Raw genomic sequence first — 21,124 nt, forward strand, 5'->3', positions numbered from 1 at the left:
GTAATTCGTCACACAGCAGTGAATGACTAATCCGCTGCAGTTACTATCTCTGTGACCTCAACGTTCTCTTTTCATTTTTCCATCTTCCAGTAAGTGCTTAACTAACTCCCTATTAAATTCTCTCAGTCAAATTAATTCCTATGACTTCTATTTCCTGATTTGGACATCAACTGACACAAGATGACATCTGAATTGTGACCTTTAAGACAAGCAGGGACTAGCTACATAAGAGGATGGGAAAAGTGTTTCAGGAAAAGGAAATAACATATGCAAATGCCTGGGCACCATTCATTCTTTAAAACATAATTTAATAAACACCTACTACATGTTAGGCCTGGTTCTGGGAATGTGATTATAAATGAGAAAACAAGGTCCTACCCATATGAACATTATAGTGGCATGTTCAGAATAAGGTAGCAAAGAGAAAAGAGCCAAGAGCAGTTTGTCAGAGACAGCCCCAGGGACACATGCATCTCATTAAGATAGGAGTGCTTGCCTTGGCCTTCTTAATCTAGGTACAAGATCAGGAACCACCTCCCAGCTTCAGCATCTCATCTGTGAAGTAAGGATGGCAATGTCTCTCTCCCAGGACCACAGCATCGACCAGATGAGATCTGAAAGTGAAAGTGTTAGTCGCTCAATCATGTCCAACTCTTTGCAACCCCATGGACTGTAGCCTGACAGTCTTCTCTGTCCACGGGACTTCCCAGGCAAAAATACTGCAGTAGGTTGACATTCCCTTCTCCAGAGGATCATCCTGACCGAGGTATTGAACGTGGTTTGACAGATACTTAAAGCAGCTTTGTGTAGTAGACAGAGATTTACTTTTGTAGGACATAACAGTTCTGCTTTACTAACCCGCACTCTTAACTCAGAATGATCCAAGTTCTTCATCTGCCCACGTGGCCAGCGGCACTCTGTTGGCCTGGAGCTGGCTGCAGACAATGCCTGGGTTAACAGGATTAAACAAAGAGCCTGTTGCTCCCAGCTCCAGCCAGTGGGTTGCTGGCCATTGATAAAAACAGGCTGTAATACAAAGAGCAACCTCCCCGTGGCCATCCATCCCATAAATCATCAGCTACCAAGGGCTATTGAATTACCTTTAGAAGATGGATGACACCAAGATGGAAGGCTTGCTTGATAAGGTTTCCTTTTGAATAATTCCATGTAGAAAGCTGTGTTTGAGAAATGGGGTCTTTCTACCAGCTCAGCCCCATCCATGCTGTCTCTGCCAGGTGCTTTCAAGATAAACATGTTTCCTTATGGACTGCCAGAGCATCCAGTGTGACAAAGGAAGAAAACTTACTGTCAGGCCCCAGGAAAATATCTACTTCTGCCCAAGACACAAAAGATGGTTTATTTTATTATTGTTATTCATGATTTATAGTACTAACTTGTTAATAATAGCTATGATTTATTAATCATATTCTATGTGCCAGGCAATGTGCAAAGCATTTGACCTCATTAAATCCTTAAACAACCATATGAGGAAAGTTGTGTTACTCTTTCCATTTGGTTGCTGAGAAAATTAAAACTCAGAGAGGTAATATGACTTTCTCAAGGTCACACAGCTAGTAGCTTGGAGCTGGAACTCAAACCAATGCTCTTAAAAGGAATCAGCAAACTTGTCCTGTAAAATGTCAGATAGTAAATGTTTTGGGCTTTGTAAGCCATCCTGTCTCTGTTGCAACTACTTACGTCTGTCCTTGTAGTACCAAAACAGCCATGGATGATACATAAGCAAGTGGGCATGGGTTTGTTCCAATAAAACTTTATTTACACAAACAGGTAAAGGGCCTGATTTGACTAGTGGACCATGACCAACTACGGCAACCTCTACTCTTAGCAGTTATATAACTCTGCACGTGAACTTTGTAGTTTCCTCTACTTCTTTATTTCCACATAGAAAATGCACTGGCTCCTCATGGAGTTACTTGTAGTTACTTCATTTATTCAATTCATTTATAATTCCTTTACTACCTTCTCTAAGGTCCTACCTTTAAGGAAAATACAGAGATCCTGCGAGAGGGGAGAAGTAAAATGAGTCATAGATTTCAATCATTCATTGTGTAAGTGAGGAAAAGACTTGTTAAACTGCAATAACAATAAATCCCCAAATCTTAAACTTAGGAAGGAACTTCTTAAGCTCAGCACTATTGATCTGGGGGCTGGATAATTATTTGTCATCTTGTGCATTGTCGGGGAAGGGATAGAGGGGGAAGGTTAGGGAAGTTTTTCCCATGGAAGTGTCAAAAACCCTGAGGGGTGTGTAGGAATCAATAAATAAGGAGAAGGAGAAAAGAGTTGTAGGCAGAGAAGTGGGAAGGAACCTGCTGTGTCAGGGGAACTAAAAGATCAGTGAGATCAACATACAGAAGGTAAAGGGTGCGTGGTGTATGAAGCATGCTAGGAGGATGACAAGGTCAGGATAACCAGGGTTTTGTAGACCAGTCTAGAGCATTTGGTTTTGCTCTTACAGGCAATGAGAAGTCACCTAGTTTTAAGGAAGGAGTCAATAATATACTTTGCATTTTGAACAGGTCATTCAAGCCACAGTGTGGAGAATGGCATAATGTGAAGAATGTAAGGAGATGGATCAGCTGAGTGTTACCACCTTTCAGGTGAGAGGTGATGGAAGCTCAGACCAGAGTGGCGGTGAGAAAGACAGAGAAGAGTGCATATATTTGTGAGATTATTAGGAAATGAGATGTCAAGAGGGCAGAGGTTTTCAGGCTGTCTTCTCCATTTGTGTCCTGTAAGCCAGATGGATGGTTATGAGGTTCACTAAGATCAGAAACACTGGAGAAGGACCAGGTTTGGGGGCAGGGGGTCAGGGAGACATATAGTAGACTGTGAGCTTAACAAGTCTTCACAAGGTGGCCAGGTGAAAATATCAAGACAGGCAGCTGTCTGCAACTCAGAGGAAAGATGAGGGTGAGGTTATTAATATAAGAATTATCAAAACCTAGATGCCCAACCCTTGCACTGCAGCCTGTGGCTTGGACCCCAGTCCCTGGCTTCATCATTTGTGGCTAGTTATCCTTGATTAAATTGCAGTAACTGTAACAACTCTACAAAGATAGAGCTGTTTTTCTGCTTCCCTAAGAATTTACTCATTCATTCATTCAACAGTCCTGGATGATACTATGTACCAGACTTTGTTCTTAGGGGCTGATGCTACAGCAGTAAATGAGGACAAACAAGGTTACAGTCTTTATAGAAATTTAGTATTTTATGGCTTCTTCCTTTTGTGTGAATTGCTCACAATAAGGAACTCCTGCTCTCCCATGTCTGGTCTGGAGTAAATGACCCCACATTGCAGGAAATGCTTGCCTGTAAAATGATCTCAAAATTTTAATAGGAAGATAGAATTATAGCATCTCAACTTTTTATTGTTAAGATCCATTTTGTTCAATGATGTCAAATAGATTTCTTCTCACATGCCAACTTTAACTGATTGATAATGGCTGCCTGGAGAGAGAGAGGCTGAGAATGATTCAGCCAGAAAAAAAGAGTGATCAATTTGTGATATCTGTCAGGCTTTGTATGGGATAGTGGGATGCAATGTGTTCATTGTTCTGACCTCAACTCTACCTTTTCATGTATTGCTGAATTCTGCTTAATAATATCTTGTTAGGGCTTCCCTGGTGGCTCAATGATAAAGAATCTGCCTGCAATGCAGGAGACTTGGATTTGATCCCTGGGTTGGGAAGACACCTGGAGGAGAAAATGGTAACTCACTCTAGTATTCTTGCTTGGAAAATTTCACGGACAGAGGAAAGAGCCTGGCAGGCTACAGTTTTCATAGGGTCAGAAAGAGTCGGACACCGCTGAGCACACACATGCATAATATCTTAAGAGATTTTGTGTCTATGTTAAAGATATTGGTCTATTATTTTATTTTTTATATCAGCTTTTCTTGTGAGAGTTATGCTGGCCTAATGATATGAGTTGGAAACAATTATTTTCTGAAAGGGTTTGTGTAATCTTGGCATGATTTTATCCTTAAATATTTGATAAAATAGGCCTATAGTTGTGGTGGAGAGAAGTCAAGCAGAGGTTTTAAATTATGAATTCAATTCCTTAAACAGACACAGGGCTTTTTAGATTTTCTATTTCTTCTTCTGTTAATTTTGGTATGTCATATTCTTTGAGAAATGTGTACATTTCACTTAAGTTGTCAACTTTAACCCATTAATTTAAAAGGTGTGACACTAAACTTTAGATATGACAACTGACGGGACCCAGGACACATACAGTCAATTACAGATGATCAAGTATAAAGCAGGTCTTCAGAGGCTGAGTCAATTGCTCTCTCAATCTGCCATATCCAGATGTATTCTACTTGCAAAAGCCACAGCAAAATTGTCTAAGGATCTTCTCCCAAATGACATATACATGTATTTTAAATGTACACATGCTGCAATATTTAGCATGATCTGGTGATAGAGAAAGCTGCCTAGGGTAAAAATCACCATTAGCACCAAACTGGAGCATCAGATTTTAACCATCTTAACCTGCCAAAGCCTGAAGCTTTTTGGGGAAAAAAACTTATGGTTCACCAGAAAGAGAAACCTACTCTGTTTAGGCTGCCCTGGGATGCATCCCAGGCTGCTTTGCCCTTGGTGCCCTCAGCTGAGTACAAGAAGCCAGCCTGTCTATGCACATTACACCACCCTGAATCTAGGCCTGGACATAGGAAGAAAAGTCCCTAGGGACCTTCTCTGCCTGACCTGACCTACTTAGATGTGACATGCCTAATGAGAATGGAAATGGAGTTGATGGGGATGGACAAAAAGGCAGGCTCGAAGTGACCCAAGGGAGATGAGCTCACAGGACTTGGCTCAAATTGCTCCTAGGGGAAGGTCTCTCCAGAGGAGAAGCATCTGTTAAATCTGGACACATCAGCACCCTGCTTAAAATTTTTCAGTGACACCCTTGTGCACTCATGAAATCATCCAAACTCCTTCAGGTGGCCTCCAGGGCACTGCATGACCTGATGGCTCCATACTTCTTTTCTATCCTCCCCACAACCACTGTCTACTATGAGTGACACTGACCTACTTTTGCTTCGCCAATGGCTCAAGCAGTAAGGAATCCACTGCAATGCAAGAAACACAAGAGACATGGGTTCAATCCCTGGGTCAGGAAGATCCCCTGGAGGAGGAAATGGCAACCCACTGCAGTATTCTTGCCTGGGAAATCCCATGTACAGAGGAGCCTGGCAGACTACAGTTCATGGGGTCACAAAGAGTCAGACACATTTTGACCTACTTTTAGTTCCAAAATGGTAACATACTCTCCCTGCCCTCAGGCCCTGGTGTGAACTGTTCTGTTTGCCTAAACAATGTTCTCCCTCTGTTTCCACTTGGTTTGTCCTCCTTGATCTTCAGGTCACAGCTTAAAAATCACTGACTCCAATAGCATTTCCCAACACAAGTCTGGGCCCCTCCTGTGTGCTTCCACAGCCCACTGCACTCTCTTGACTCTGGAACAATTGGCCTATCCATGTGCCAGTTTCCCTCCCTATTCTGTGAGCTACATGGCCTCCCCACCTGAGTCCCACAGTCCTGTGAGGAAGTGCCTACTCGGCATCTTCATTTGGATGCTTATAAATATGTTGGACCTAACCTGTTTGATATCAAACTTCCAATTCCCCCTCCCAAACTGTTCCTCCCACAGTCCCTCCCATCTCAGGAAATGGCAACTCCATCCATTTAACTGATAAAGCCAAAAACCTTGGAGTCATCCTCAACTCCTCTCATATCATCACATCCCACATCTTATTCATCAGCAATATACCTTTCCAAATACATCCAGAGTCTGGCTGTACCCCAACAGGCAAGTGAGAGAAAAAAAAACCTATAAATGTTGCATAATAAGCAAGTTAACACAGGGAAAGTGGAAACTCCCCAGTCCAGCTGGGGAGCCTCTGAGAGTGTGGTGAACACACCTCAGAATCACCCCACAGAGGATGGGGATGGGACATTAATCCATCAAATTCCATGCCTTCCCCAATGGTTGAAGGTTGCTCTGAGGGTGTCAGTTTCTCTGCACTTCAGGTTTTATCAGAACTCAGCAAGATGAGCTCTCAGGCAGAGAGAGGTAAGCACTGTGGTAAAAAGCTGTCAGCAGCACACTCAGAAATGTTTGCAGTTAAGAAAAAGTCAGGTGGACCAAAGGGTTGCAAGCTGGGGCCCCTACTGGGGAAAAAAGTCTCTGGTAAGAAATTGGAACCTCAAGCATATATGCGCTGTGGCATGGGGGTCTGATTTTTACACTCCCTGCGTGATATACAAATCTTCAGTAAAAAAAAAAACTAACCTAAGTCTGGATTTTGAAGCTCTTGAACCTCAGGAGGAACAAAAGCAAAAACACTGCATAAAGATGGAATTCATTACCAGAAAGGTCTGTTAGGGCTTCCACCCCCTGCACAGAGTCCTTGGACAGCAAGCTAGACCAGTGGAAATGACCAGCAGAAAGAGGACAGTCCCAATCCCCCAGTGTGGCACTTCCCCCATGTGGATACAGCGATCAGAGTGAACTGAGAGGATTAGGCCACCAAGGACATGTCAAAAAGAAATAGGCTGACAATGAGGTACCTATACACACCTATCATTGTGGTCATTGTTTAGTCACTGAGACATGTTCGACTGCTTTGTGACCCAATGGACTGTAGCCCACTAGGCTTCTCTGTCCATAGGATTTCTAGGCAAGAATACTGGAGTATATTGCCATTTCCTTCTCCAGGGGATCTTCCTGGCACAAGGATTGAACCCATGTCTCCTGCGTTGGCAGGAGGCTTCTTTACCATTGAATCATCAGGGAAGTCCATGCACACCTATTAGAATGGCAAGAGTACAAAACACCAACAAAACAAAATTCTGAAGGGATGTGGAGCAACAGGATCTCTGTCACACTGCTGGTGGGCAATTAAAATGAGATAGCCACTTTGGAAGATGATTGGGCAGCTTCTTATAAAATTAAACATACTCTTACCATGTGGTCCAGGAAACATGCTCCTTGATACTTTGCAAAATGAATTAAACGCTTATGTCCACACAGAAACCTGCTTGCAGATGTTTGCAGCAGTTTGTAGCAGCTTTATTCATAATTGCCAGACCTAGAATCAACCATGTTGTGTTTCAATTGATAAATAGGTGAATAAACTATGGTGTACCCACATAGAGAAGACATGGAGGAACTAAGGTTGCTCCTTAATGCATCTTACCAAGTGAAAGAAGTTAGTTTTAAAAGACTAAATACCTTATGATTCCAATTATATGATATTCTAGAAAAGGCAAAAATAAGGAGATGGTAAAAAAATCAATGGTTGCCAGGGTCTGGGATGAGGAGGGATGAAAAGGTGGAGCACAGAGGATTTTTAGGGCACTGAAACTATTCTGTATGATACTACAGTGGTGGATACATGCCATTACACATTCCTCTGAATCCATGGAATATATAATACAGAGTGAACCTGAATGTAAACAATGGAGTTTGGGTGATTATGATGGGTCAATGTGGGTTCATTGATTGTCACAAATGTCCTACTCTGGTGGAGGATATTGATAGTGAGGGAGGCTGTATATCTGCGGGGACAGTGAGTATAGGAAACTCTGTACTCTCCACTTAACTTTGCTATGAACCTAAAATTGCTCTTAAAAAATAAAAATCTATTAAACAATGGAATATTACTCAGCCATAAAAAGGAACAAAACTGAGTCAGCTGAAGTGATGTGGATGAACCTAGAGCTTGTCATACAAAGTGAAGTAAGTCAGAAAGAGAAAAACAAGTATTGTATATTAATACGTATGTGTTGAATCTAGAAAAATGGTATTGATGAACCTATTTGCAAGATAGGAATAGAGGCGTGGACACAGACAATAGACTTGTGGACATAGTGGGGGTAAGGAGGGGGGAGGGCAAATTGAGAGAGAAGTACTGACATATATATATGCTGCTGCTGCTGCTAAGTCGCTTCAGTCGTGTCCGACCCTGTGCTACCCCATAGACGGCAGCCCACCAGGCTCCACTGTCCCTGGGATTCTCCAGGCAAGAACGCTCGAGTGGGCTGCCATTTCCTTCTCCAATGCGTGAAAGTGAAAAGTGAAAGTGAAGTCGCTCAGTCGTGTCCGACTCTGCGACCCCTGGTGGACTGCAGCCCACCAGGCTCCTCCATCCATGGGATTTTCCAGGAAAGAGTACCGGAGTGGGGTGCCATTGCCTTCTCCTACCATGTGTAAAACAGATAGCTAGTGGGAAGCTTCTGTGTAGCATAACGGGGAGCTCAGTTTGGTGCTCTATGATGACCTAGACTGGTGGATGGAGGAGGGTGGTAGCAGGGAGGCTCAAGAGGGAGGGAATATATGTACACGATGTTGTACATCAGAAATTAACACATCATTGTAAAGCAATTACATTCCAATAAAATTTTTCTTAATCTATTAAAACAAAACAATACTCTCTTCCTCTCTCCTTCCCACCTCAACACAGCATAAAAAGGAGGAGGAAAGTGTAGGGAGCAGGGGAGTGAGCTATCCCCTAAGTCCAGTCAATGCTAGGAAACAAAAGGGGGAAATTTAAATGAAATATGTCAATTGAAAAATGGCCTAGTGACTATGCTATTTTAATATCCCAAGGAGATTGAAGAGTTATGGAATCTAACTTATCAGGTAGCAAGAAGGTGGGATATGGGTGGGAGGTGTAAAAGAGACTGGCTTCCTAGCAGTTACTGAGGAAAATAAAATAATCTCATGTTTATTCCTCAGTGAGAAAAGACTACTCAATTAATCAGGCTCCAGAGGCAATCTCTGGGCTCTTTTACAAATCAGATAATTCTCACTTGTCTCTTTGCTGAATGTTCACCCTTATGTATACCACACATACACACACACAAACACACACAAGGCTGAGAAAAGCCTTTGTGGCTGGCAATATTCTAACACCTGCTCTGGTCTTGTTGGCAGCACACAGGGCATTTAACACGAATATGCTCTGGCTCTGCTGAGAAGCAGAGTATCAATAACAATCACAATTACAAAATCTCACATTTCTATTCCATTTTGTTTCAGGAGGTTTAAAACACTTGGCAGACCTTCATTCATTAGCATGGGTACACACACTCACCAACCATGGGAGGAATAGCAATTGTGAGGTGCTCCTGCCCAAGCCTGATATGGTGTGATAAGATCCCAGGACATCTGTCAAGACAGTTACATGGAACACCATGTCCTGCAACTGTTCTGCAAAGGTTGAGACAACAATTCCCTCAAAGAATTCCCTGTCTCTGGTGGTCAATGGGTTGCCATACTGATGTTTCAGTTTTATCTTAAATGGTTATTTCTTCTCTACTTTGACTTGGGTCTCATCTCCCAGCTTCTAGGGATATGGAAAGACTGACGAGGCCCCCAGAGAAAAGTTTCCTAACTACAGTGAGGGCCATGGTCATGACCCCACCTGCTGCAGCATACTTTTCCTCTTCCCCACAAAGCACGTCAGCTATCAATTAAAAACTTAGCCAAGTGCAGGAGGCAGGGGAATGACCTGATCCTTATGACTTTCCAGGATCAGAGGAATATAAATGGAAATGAGTTAAGACTGGGGTGAGAAGCTTCTCACAAGTCAAGTTCCTTCCACCACAGGACCTCTGCTAGGGCTGCTCCTTCCACCTGGGACACACCAACCCTATGCTCTCTCCCTCACTTGATTTAATTCCAGCACATCCTTTAGAGCTCAGCCCAAGTCACCTCCCCAACTCTGATGCAAACTTCTTTGTTAGATCCTCCCAGGGAAGCAAGTTACTTTCTCCACATTCTGTTTACTTTGCAACAATTTACCCATTTTTGAGATTATTTAACTATGATCTGTCTCCCCTATGTGGACTCTAATTTGCTTACCAACATAGCCAGAGAATTTATCACACTGCCTGGTATAGCAGATACTCAATAAAAATTTTAATGAATGAATCAACAGATCCTATTTTATTGAGAAATGCACACATTCAACAAATATTCATTTCATTGAATAAATTAACCAATATCTTTAAAACTGGCTTAATGTTAGTACCTAATTAATAATAAGGCCCACCTAATAAAGCTCAATATTCAGAAAACTAAGATCATGGCATCTGGTCCCATCACTTCATGGCAAATAGATGGGGAAACAGTGGAAACAGTGTCAGACTTTATTTTGGGGGGCTCCAAAATCACTACAGATGGTGACTGCAGCCATGAAATTAAAAGATACTTACTCCTAGGAAGGAAAGTTATGACCAACCTAGATAGCATATTAAAAAACAGAGATATTACTTTGCCAACAAAGGTCTGTCTAGTCAAGGCTATGGTTTTTCCAGTGGTCACGTATGGATGTGAGAGTTGGAGTGTGAAGAAAGCTGAGCACCAAAGAATTGATGCTTTTGAACTGTGGTGTTGGAGAAGACTCTTGAGAGTCCCTTGGACTGCAAGGAGATCCAACCAGTCCATCCTAAAGGAGATCAGTCCTGGGTGTTCTTTGGAAGGACTGATGCTGAAGCTGAAACTCCAGTACTTTGGCCACCTCATGCGAAGAGCTGACTCACTGGAAAAGACCCTGATGCTGGGCGGGATTGGGGTTAGGAGGAGAAGGGGACGACAGAGGATGAGATGGCAGGATGGCATCACCGACTCGATGGACATGAGTTTGAGTGAACTCTGGGAGTTGGTGATGGACAGGGAGGCCTGGCGTGCTGTGATGCATAGGGTCGCAAAGAGCCAGACACGACTGAGCGACTGTACTGAACTGAACTGAACTGAATAGAGCTATTAGGAGAATTACGTTGTTAATGCAAATAAATCTCTTAAATGTTGCCTGCACATAACAAACACTCAATAAATAGGAGTTAATCTTATTGTTTATATCAGTATCCCCATAATAGGAAGATGCTTTGAATTATTATGTAAAGGAGTTTTCTTTTTTATTTTTACATTTTCTGATAACCCAGCTCTTCCTTTGGGGCTTCTCTGGTGGCTCAGCAGTAAAGAATCCGCCTGCCAATGCAGGAGATGTGGGTTTGATCCCTGGGTTGGGAAGATCCCCCAAAGAAGGAAATGGCAACCCACTCCAGTTTTATTGCCTGGGAAATTCCATGGACAGAGGAGGCTGGTGGGCTATAGTCCATGAGGTCACAAAGAGTCAGACACAATTTAGTCATTAAACAACAATAGCCCTGCTTTCAGCCTGGGCAGTATTTTTCAGATGTGGAAACAGAGGCTTAGAGAGCCCCTAAGCTGTACAGCTGGTAAATGGCAGATCTTGGATTCCAATCCACTTCTCTCAGACTCCAAAACATTAGGGTTTAACCCACATTTTCTCAAACCATCTAGAAATTGTTAAATGAATGAAAAAAACAGAACTTCAACTTTATTCATTTGAAAGATCAGCTTATTTTTTATTTGTCCTCTGAAGAGAAAGTATCATTTTGCTGAAGAATCACCATCATTACAAAAAGTACCTAAATGATGATAATCCCATGTCTAGCTAAGAAATAAATTATCCTCTTTTATTATAAAAAAGACAATGGTGTACTGATGCATTATTGAAAACAATTATCTCTATACTTGGTTTGGGCTATAGCTCACCGTAAGTTGCTGCTTCAGCCAATATTGTTTAAAGGTGGTGATTTTGTTTTGTTTTGTTTTAAGTCCTGTGAAATGTATTTTAAAAGCAAATAGGAGGTCCTCATAGTCAACAAAAGAGCCCAAAATGCAGTGAAAGTGAGTGTTAGTCACTCATTCATGTCCAACTCTTTACAACGTGATGGACTGTAGCCCACCAGACTCCTCTGTTCATGAATTCTCCAGGCAAGAATACTGCAGTGGGGAGCCATTCCTTTCTCCTGGGGATCTTCCCAACCCAGGATTGAACCTGGGTTTCCTGCACTGCAGGCAGATTCTTTATAGTCTGAGTCACTAAGGAAGCCACTGAAATGCAGTATCTGGGTGCAATTTCAAAAACAACAGAAAGATCTCAGTTCATTTTCAAGGCAAACCATTCAACACCACAGTAATCCAAGTCTATGCCCCAACCATTAATGCCAAAGAAACTGAAGGTGATGGTTCTATGAAGACCTACAAGACCTTCTAGAACTAATACAAAAAATAGATGCCCTTTTCATCACAGGGGATTGAAATGCAAAAGTAGGAAGTCAAGAGATAACCTGGAGTAACAGGCAAGTTTGACCTTGGAGTACAAAATGAAGCAGGGCAAAGGCTAACAGAATTTTGCCATGAGGATACACTGGTCATAGCAAACACCCTCTTTCAACAACACAAGATGACTCTACACATGGACATCACCAGATAGATGGTCAATACCAAAATCAGATTGATTATATTCTTTGCAGCTAAAGATGAAGAAGCTCCATACAGTCAGCAAAAACAAGACCTGGAGCTGACCATGGCTAACATCATGAGCTCCTTACTGGAAAATTCAGGCTTAAATTGAAGAAAGTAGGGAAAACCACCACTAGACCATTCAGGTATGACCTAAATCAAATCCATTATGATTACAGAGTGGAGGTGATAAACAGATTCAGGGGAATAGATCTGGTAGACAAAGTGTCTGAAGAACTATGGAAAGAAGTTTGTAACACTGTTTAGGAGGTGGTGACCAAAACCACCCCAAAGAAACAGAAATGCAAGAAGGCAAAGTGATTGTCTGCCGAGGCTTTTCAAATAGCTGAAAAAAGAAGAGAGGCAAAAAGAAAGGGAGAAAGGGAAAGATATACCCGAATGGATGGAGAGTTCCAGAGAAGAGCAAGGAGAGACAAGAAAGCCTTTGTAAGTGAACAATGCAAAGAAATAGAGGAAACAATATAACAGGAAAGACTAGACATCTCTTCTCTAAACAAGCCGCCCCGCGTGGATGGAAGAAAGGCTTTAGCCTCTGCTGGAGTGGTGGCTGCGTGGTGCTGGAGCAGCAGCTGCGTGGTGCTGGAGCAACTTTGGCAATACCCCACATCCAAGGGCAAAGGAGAAGCCCCAGAAAGATGGTAGGAGGGGCGGAATCACCTTTAGAATCAAACCCCATACCTGCCAGAGACGCTCAGAGGGCTCAAACAAACCTTATGCACACCAGGACCCAGAGACCCCCACAGAGACCAAGACAGAACTGTGTTTGAGTGTCTCCTGTGGAGGTATGGGTCAGCAGTGGACTGCCGCAGGGGCAGGGGCTCTGGGTGCATCAGACTTGGGTATGGCATAAGCCCTCTTGGAGGAGGTCGCCATTAACCCCACCATAGAGCTGCAAAAACAAGTCTATTTCACAGGACTGGGAAATAGATTCTTGGAGGGATCAAACAGAACCTTATGCACACCAGGACCCAGGAGAAAGGAGCAATGACCCCACAAGAGACTGACCCAGACTTGCCTGTGAGTGTCCAGGAGTCTCTGGCATAGGCGTGGGTTGGTGGTGGCCTGCTGCAGAGTTGGGGGCACTGAGTGTAGCAGTGCATTGTGGGAACATTTGAAGAAGGTTGGCATTATCTTCATTACTTCCACCATAGTTTGAAGTGAAGTTGCTCAGTCATGTCTGACTCTTTGCGACCCCATGGACTGTAGCCTACCACACTTCTCAGTCCATGGGATTTTCCAGGCAAGAATACTGAGTGGGTTGCCATTTCCTTCTCCATGGGATCTTCCCAACCCAGGGATCGAACCCGGGTCTCCTGCACTGTAGGCAGACGCTTTACCGTCTGAGCCCCAGGGAAGCCTCCCACCATAGTTTGGCCCCAGGTAAATAACAGGGAGGGAACACAGCCCCACCCATCAACAGAAAATTGGGTGAAAGATTTACTGAGCATGGCCCCACCCATTAGAACAAGACCCAATTTCCCCCTCAGTCAGTCTCTCTCATCAGAAAGCTTCCATAAGCCGCTTACCCTTCTCCATCAGAGGGCAGACAAACTGAAACCCACAATCACAGAAAACTAACCAATCTGGTCACATGGGCCACAACCTTGTCTAACTCGATGAAACTATGAGCCATGCCATGTAGGGCCACCCAAGATGGACAGGTCATGGTGGAGAGTTCTGACAAATGTGGTCCACTGGAGAAGGGAATGGCAAACCACTTCAGTATTCTTGCCTTGAGAACCCCATGAACAGTATGAAAAGGCAAAAAGATAGGACACTGAAAGATACACTGCCCAGTAGGTGTCCAATATGCTACTGGAGGTCAGTGGAGAAATAACTTCAGAAAGAATGAAGAGTCAGAGCCAAAGCAAAAACATACCCAGTTGTGGATATGACTGATGATGGAAGTGAAGTCCGATGCCGTAAAGTGCAATATTGCATAGGAACCTGGAATGTTAGGTCCATGAACCAAGGCAAATTGAAAGTGGTCAAACAGGAGATGGCGAGAGTGAACATCGACACTTTAGGAATCGGTGAACTAAAATGGACTAGAATGGGTGAATTTAACTCAGATGACCATGATATATACTACTCTGGGCAAGAATCCCTTAGAAGAAATGAAGTAGCCATCATAGTCAACAAAAGAATCCAAAATGCAGTACTTGGATGCAACCTCAAAAACGACAGAATGATCTCTGTTTGTTTCCAAGGCAAACCATTCAATATCACAGTAATCCAAGTCTATGCCCTGGCCAGTAATGCTGAAGAAGCTGAAGTTGAACAGTTCTATGAAGACCTAAAAGACCTTCTAGAACTAACACCCAAAAAAGATGTCCTTTTCATTATAGGGGATTGGAATGCAAAAGTAGGAAGTCGAGATACCTAGAGTAACAGGCAAATTTGGCCTTGGAGTACAAAATGAAGCAGGGCAAAGGCTAATAGAGTTTTGCCAAGAGAACGCACTGGTCATAGCAAATGCCCTCTTCCAACAACACAAGAGAAGACTCTACACAAGGACATCACCAGATGGTCAATACTGAAATCAGATTGATTATATTCTTTGAGGCAACAAAAACAAGACCAGGAGCTGACTGAGGCTCAGATCATGAATTTATTGCCAAATTCAGACTTATATTGTAGAAAGTAGGGAAAACCACTAGACCATTCAGGTATGGCCTAAATTAAATCCCTTACAATTATACAGTGGAAGTGACAAAAAGATTCAAGGGGTTAGATCTTGATAGAGTGCCTGAAGAACTATGAACGGAGGTTTGTGACACTGTACAGGAGGCAGTGATCAAGACCATCCCCAAGAAAAAGAAATGAAAAAAGGCCAAATGGTTGTCTGAGGAGGCCTTACAAATACTGAGAAAAGAAGAGAGGCCAAAGGCAAAGGAGAAAAGGAAAGATATACCCATTTGAATGCAGAGTTCCAAATAATAGCAAAGAGAGATAAGAAAGCCTTTGTCAGTGCTCAATGAAAAGAAGTAGAGGAAAACAACAGAATGGGAAAGCCTAGAGATCTCTTCAAAAAATTAGAGATACCAAAGGAACATTTCATGCATAATGGGAAAGATAAAGGACAGAAATGGTATGGACTTAACAGAAGCAGAAGATATAAAGAAGAGGTGGCAAGAATACAGAGAAGAACTATACAAAAAGATCTTCACCATGCAGACAATCACGATGGGATGATCACTCACCTGGAGCCAGACATCCTGGAATGTGAAGTCAAGTTGGCCTTAGGAAGCATCACTAGGAACAAAGCTAGTGGAGGTGATGGAATTCCAGTTGAGCTATTTCAAATCTTAACAGATGATGCTGTGAAAGTGCTGCACTCAATATGCCAGAAAATTTGGAAAACTCAGCAGTGGCCACAGGACTGGAAAAGGTCAGTTTTCATTCCAATCCCAAAGAAAGGCAATGCCAAAGAATGCTCAAACTTCTGCACAATTGCACTTATCTCACACACTAGTAAAGTAATGCTCAAAATTCTCCAAGCCAGGCTTCAACAGTATGTGAACCAAGAAATTCCAGATGTTCAAGCTGGATTTAGAAAAAGCAGAGGAACCAGAGATTAAATTGCCAACATCCGTTGGATCATCAAAAAAGTAAGAGAGCTCCAGAAAAATATCTACTTCCACTTTATTGACTACAGCAAAGCCTTTGACTGTGTGGATCACAACAAACTGTGGAAAATTCTTCAAGAGATGGGAATACCAGACCACCTGATTTGCCTCTTGAGAAATCTATATGTAGGTCAGGAAGCAACAGTTAGAACTGGACATGGAACAACAGACTGGTTCCACTAGGGAAAGGAGTACGTCAAGGCTGTATATTGTCACCCTGCTTATTTAACTTACATGCAGAGCAGAGTACATCATGCAAAATGCTGGGCTGGATGAAGCACAAGCTGGAATCAAGATTGCCAGGAGAAATATCAATCACCTCAGATATGCAGATTATACCACCCTTATGGCAGAAAGTGAAGAAGAACTAAAGAGCCTCTTGAAACTGAAAGAGGAGAGTGATAAAGTTGGCTTAAAACTCAACATTCAGAAAACTAAGATCATGGCATCTGGTCCCATCACTTCATGGCAAATAGATGAGGAAACAGTGGAAACAGTGACAGACTTTATTTTGGGGGTTCCAAAATCACTGCAGATGGTGACTACAGCCATGAAATTAAAAGATGCTTGCTCCTTGGAAGAAAAGTTATGACCAACCTAGACAGTGTATTAAAAAGCAGAGGCATTACTTTGCCAACAAAGGTCCATCTAGTTAAAGCTATGGTTTTCCCAGTAGTCATGTATGGATGTGAGAGTTGGACTATAAAGAAAGCTGAGCACTGAAGAACTGATGCTTTTGAACTGTGGTGTTCAAGAGAAGACTCTTCCTTGGACTGAAAGAAGATCCAACCATTCCATCCTAGAGGAAATCAGTCCTGAATATTCATTGGAAGGACTGATGCTGAAGCTGAAGCTCCAATACTTTGGCCACCTGATGTGAAGATCTGACTCATTTGAAAAGACCCTGATGCTGGGAAAGATTGAGGGCAGGAGGAGAAGGGGACAACAGAGGATGAAATGGTTGGATGGCATCACTGACTCAATGGACATGAGTTTGAGTAAATTCTGGGAGTTGGTGATGGACAGGGAGGCCTGGCATGCTGCAGTCCATGGGGTTGCAAAGAGTCAGACACGACTGAGGGACTGAACTGAACTGAACTGAGATCTCTTCAAGAAAACTGGAGATACCAAGGGATCATTAATGCAAAGATGGGCACAATAAAGGACAGAAATGACAAGGACCTAACAGAAGCAGAAGAGTTTAATAAGAGATGGCAAGAATACACAGAAGAACTATACAAAAAAGGTCTTAATGACCCAGGTAACCATGATGGTGTGGTCACTCACTTAGAGCCAGACATCTTGGAGTGTGAAGTCAAGTGGGCTTTAGGAAGCATTACTATGAACTAAGTTAGTTGAGTTGATGGCATTCTAGCTGAGTGATTTCAAATTCTAAAAGATGATGCTATTAAAGTGCTCCACTCAATATGCCAGCAAATTTGGAAAACTCAGCAGTGGCCACAGGACTGGAAAATGTCAGTTTTCATTCCAAAGAATGTTCGAACTACCATACAGTTGCCCTCATTTCACACGCTAGCAGGGTAATGCTCAAAATCCTTCAAGCTAGGAGTTAGTGGTATGTGAACTCAGAACTTTCAGATGTACAAGCTGGATTTAGAAAAGGGAGAGGAACCAGAAATCAAATTGCCAACATCCATTGAATCATAGAAAAAGCAAGGGAATTTCAAACATCTACTTCTGCTTCATAGACTATGCTAAAGCCTTTGACTGTGTGGATCACAACAAATTGTGGAAAATTCTTTAAGAGATGGGAATACCAGACCACCTTTCTTGTCTCCTGAGAAACCTGTATATAGGTCAAGGAGCAACAGTTAGAACCAGACATGGAACAATGGACTGGTTCCAAACTTGGAAAGGAGTACATCATGGCTGTATACTGTCACCTTGCTTATTAACTTACATACAGAGTACATCATGTGAAATGCCAGGCTAGATGACTCACAAGCTGGAATCAAGATTGCCAAGAGAAATATCAACAATCTCAGGTATGCAGATGATTCCTCTCTAATGGCAGAAGGTGAAGAGGAACTAAAGAGCCTCTGGATGAAGATGAAAGAGGAGAATGAAAAAGCTGGCTTAATCTCAGTATTCAAAAAACTAAGATCGTGGCATCTGATCCTATCACTTCATGGCAAATAGAAGGGGGGAAAAGTGAAAGCAGTGACAAGTTTTGTTTTCTTGGACTCCAAAAGCACTGTGGATGGTGACCGCAGCCATAAAATTAAGACGCTTGCCCCTTGGAAGAAAAGCTATGACAAACCTAGACAGTATGTTAAAAAGTAGAGACATCACTTGGCCAACAAAGGTCCATACAATCAAAGCTATGGTTTTTCCAGTAGTCATGTATGGATGTGAGAGTTGGACTATAAAGAAGACTGAGTGCCAAAGAACTGATGCTTTTGAACTGTGGTGCTGGATAAGACTCTTGAGTGTCCCTTGGACTGCAAGGAGATCAAACCAGTCAATCCTAAAGGAAATTAACCCTGACTGTTCATTGAAAGGACTGTTGATGAAGATGAAGCTCCAATACTTCATTTGGCTACCTAATGCAAAGAGCTGACTCACTGGAAAAGACCCTGATGCTGAGAAAGATTGATGGCAAAAAGAGAAGAGGGCAGCAGAAGATGATATGGCTGGATGGCATCATCAACTCAATGGACATGCGTTTGAGCAAACTCTGGGAGATAGTGAAGGACAGGGAAGACTGGCATACTGCAGTCCATGGGGTCACAAAGAGTTGGACAAGACTGAGGGACTGAATGACAGGAGGCCCTACAAGAAAAATCGATGATTGTATTTCCATTTTAATGTAAACATTTAGTGTCCAACCCTCCACTTCACCATCTCATTAGCATTTGAATGCAAACCCTCATTGCAGGTAATTATTTCAAAACCTTTTTAAATTTTCAGGCAGAGAAAGCAAATAGAGCAAACTAGAGGCCCTAGCTGACAGGTGATCAAATACTATAATCATGACAAGGGTGGGGGGCAGACTGTAGGAAATGGGAAAATATCAGCTTCAAATCCACCTCTGCCTCCAGGGAGCTACTCTGGTGTTTATTTGGATTTTCAGAGAATCTTTGAGCTTTTGTTTTGCAAATATAGCACCTCCAAAACATAACAATAAATAAAGTGGATTTTATGATGGTCAGTTTAGGCCCTAAATGGCCAAAATTTCCTTTTCTCCTGTTGAGGAGTCACCCCCTCTGAGAACACTAGAGGACTCCTTGGCTAAAACCCCCAGTCAGAAAGAAAAGTGCTATTTGAAGCCCAGTGCCCTGCCCGCCTGGTGACCTTGTGTCCCGCCTCCAAAGTCACAGAAAGCAGCCTGTACTCTTCCCGAAAAACGTTTAGCCAGTCTGCATATCCATCCACCCAGCACGCCAGGTGTGATTGAGGCAATTTAGGCTGAGTGCAAAGTGCTCCATTTCAGGCTGAAATCACGCCAAAGACTCCTTACAAAAGCTACATTCAGCATCTCCAATTCCACATTCCATCCTGCGCATTGTCTGCCATTATTACCCAGGATTCCAAAAGCACTTGGCCATGTTAAATAAGAGTCAGGAAGAAAAACCACAGCAAGGGACTGCTGGAGGAGGCAAAGCTGGAATAATGAAGAGGGTCTCAGCCAGAGATGTCAGCTGAGCTCTGAAAATAGATGCGGCTTAATGAGCAGGAAGGAGGTTGGGTTTCTCCAAAAAGGCAGATTCAACCAGGTAAGAACTAGATCGCCTCGGTTCATCACCTTTGGAGGGTTGTTTGGCAGGACTCATTAAAACTAAAAAATGCAAGTGCTCTAGGATCCAGACATCTCTCTTCCTGGCAACTCTCCTAGAGGAAAATGCAGATAGATGCAACATGCACAAGGAGGGATACACGATTTTCAATACTGAGTTGCTTGTAAGAGCCAAAAGGCAAGAAATGATCTAACATCCGTCTACAGGGGAACAGACACACTGTGGAATACTATGCAGCAGCAAAGGGATTATGCCCTAAGCGAGATAATAATGTCCACACATACCTGTCCAGAGCTCCCAGATGTTCCAGAAACTCTCCTAAGTGCCTCCCACACATTGAACCATATTACAGTCCTCCAGTAGGTTCTGCAGTTATGATTGCAGAGCAACTCCAGCACCAAGATGTGAAATGACCTGTTATGAATGAAAGTCCGTGTGTGCAAAGCACAGTGAGCCCAAATGACCCCAAAATGTCAGAGTTTGGAGCAGAAAAAGGTTTAGTGCAGGGCCACACAAGGAAAACGGGGGGCTCATGCCTTAACCAGTAACTACGGGAAAGCTTTCATCTAAGCCCTTTTATAGAAAGGGTGAGAGGGGGGTGTGGTTAGTTGTTGCAAGCTTCTTGATGTCAGATGCTTTGTTCTGTAGTCAGATCACCTCAGATAACAATGTTCTATAAACCTCCACCAAAACAAACGTTACTCTGTTCTGACAAGAGCAAGTACAGTCCCAAGGCTCTGAGGTCCAGGTGCCCGCTAAGAGGAGGGGTCCCTGCACAGGGTAGATTACCCTGCCCAGGTCTTCCCATCAGCGTCCAGCTCCAGATGAGGAGGCAGGTTTCAGGGGGCAATATTATCAGAGCCAGGTCTCCAGACCCTGCTCAGCCACCATCACCGGGAGACCCTGCAGCAGGCCCTCAGGCTCCTCAAGACGCCCAAATAGGGGCTCGGCGGCTCGGACTTAGAGACCCTGGAGACCTCGGAGACCTCTACTGCCACTAGGTCGTGGAAGTGGGGATGAGGGAGAGGTTCACGGCTGCTTTGAAGCTTGGGCCTGGCCAGTGGGCAGTTGCAGCAAGGGTTCTAGAACTCTGTGGAACGCAGCTGTTGGTCTGTTCCTGGGCCCTCAGCTCACCTGCTGTCTGAGGCCAGAAATCCTGGGGGAGAGACAGCCCCAATCCGCCTCTCACCACGTTCTGTGCCGTGAGGATCACTGCCACGTTGGGAGCTTGACCACTAAGAGTAACTAACGGCTAACAGTCGAGCATTGAGGGCTTCACGCTAAGGGTCCAGCCAACGGTTTAGGTTGCAGCAAAGGTCACTCGCTAACGGCTGCGTGCTGGTC

At 43.3% G+C, this 21,124-nt stretch overlaps 1 long non-coding RNA gene across 1 annotated transcript; it reads right to left on the minus strand.

The window, feature by feature from the left end:
- Nucleotides 1–291: 291 nt before the first annotated feature.
- Nucleotides 292–19,598, minus strand: LOC139176741 (uncharacterized). The gene is made up of 2 exons (XR_011561180.1): nucleotides 1,101–19,598; nucleotides 292–614 (listed from the first exon to the last, which is right to left on the minus strand). It is a non-coding gene; the product is annotated as an uncharacterized lncRNA (long non-coding RNA).
- Nucleotides 19,599–21,124: the final 1,526 nt, after the last annotated feature.

The sequence above is a fragment of the Bos indicus genome, chromosome 17 (genome assembly GCF_029378745.1).
Source record: "Bos indicus isolate NIAB-ARS_2022 breed Sahiwal x Tharparkar chromosome 17, NIAB-ARS_B.indTharparkar_mat_pri_1.0, whole genome shotgun sequence".
Lineage (NCBI taxonomy): Eukaryota > Metazoa > Chordata > Mammalia > Artiodactyla > Bovidae > Bos > Bos indicus.